This window comes from Myotis davidii, unplaced genomic scaffold (genome assembly GCF_000327345.1).
Source record: "Myotis davidii unplaced genomic scaffold, ASM32734v1 scaffold962, whole genome shotgun sequence".
In the NCBI taxonomy this organism is placed as follows: Eukaryota; Metazoa; Chordata; class Mammalia; order Chiroptera; family Vespertilionidae; genus Myotis; species Myotis davidii.
The window spans coordinates 28,356-29,864 of NW_006295559.1; positions in this window are offsets into that span (position 1 = coordinate 28,356).

The following is a 1,509-nucleotide window of genomic DNA, read 5'->3' on the forward strand; positions in this document are numbered from 1 at the left end:
GGAAATGATCTAAACCTTAAAGGTTAAAGGGGGTGAGTGAGCCATAGCGGATGGAGGGAGAAGAGGGAGTCGGTTTGGAGGAATGTATTTTGCCTGAAACACAGAACACGGGAAGGGCATAGAGGCAGAACTGGCAACAACTCCTTAGCTCTGTCCGGGAGAAGTTTGCTCTGACCCACAGTACTGTCCAGTCTTTGCTATGGCAGATGTATCCCTTGTGTAATGAATGGGTCTTATCAATTTAAAAATCTGACTCAGCAAACTAACTTCTCTTGCTCTAATTCCATAACCATACAACTTGTGCTTGATAAGTTGGCTTCCCATGTAAATCTGCCTAAGAATGGAAAAATATACAAAGGTATAAGCATTTGGCATCTGGGGCTTTAATCAGTTTTGTTTCATTTATTATTTATTTATTTTATTTCCTTCCTTCCTTCCTTCCTTCCTTCCTTCCTTCCTTCTTTCTTTCTTTTCATATATCTGTCCATCTCAGGGACTTCTTATCTTTGGTATTCTGGTAAGACTGTATCTCTTACTGAGCATAAGAATCTGTTCCATGGCCCTGGCCAGTGTAGTTCAGTTGGTTGAAGCGTCGTCTTGTACACCTAAAGGTTGCAGGTTCGATTCTGGGTCAGGGCACATACCCAGGTTGCTTTGAATTCAATCCCTGATCAGGAAGTTTACTGGAAGTAACTGATCGATGTTTTTCTCTCTCTCCCTCTCCCTAACCTTCTCCCTTCTGCTCTTTCTCTAAAATCAATGGAAACATATCCTGGTGTAAGGATTAAAAAAACCTGGTCTATGGAAAATTTGTCCTCTTAAAACTTTGGAGTTATAGTGACCTAATGAATAATATGTGTCCAACATCAACCTGAAGCTTTCCTCTGGCCTTCATCACACTTTACCTTGTGTTATATTTTGATGAGTAGGTTGAAATGGGTTTGCCATACTATGAATATTGGACCCAAGAAAGTCACCCTGATGTCTACAGTGCCTAATCAGTGCCACAAATTATGATTTGTTCAATTGGGAACCAATACGAATGTGAGATATCCACAGTATTCAACTTCCAAAGGGAAATTGTATCTGGTTATGTGACAACCCAATAACTCTTTGCTTTAGAGCAATAAACTACAGCCCATTGGGCAAATATGATATATGCCCCCCCCCCACTCCACAATACTGCTAAGGGTGGTTTTTAACATTTTAAAAAGGTTATAAATATAAACAAACACATAAAAACAAAACAAAGAGAGAATATGCAACAGAGACTGTATGTGACCTACACAATCTAAAATATTTACTACCTAACCTTTTATGGAAAATATTTGTTAAACCCTACCTTAGATTACCAAGGCAAACTATGACATTATTAAACTTTACCAATAATATTGTCATGTGCCTAATTCCCTATAATTATATCTGTTCTTTGGGAAATGTCCTTTTGATATGAAAAGAATTTTTGGAAAAGAATGTGATTTTAAGACTTTCATAAATTAACTATCATTT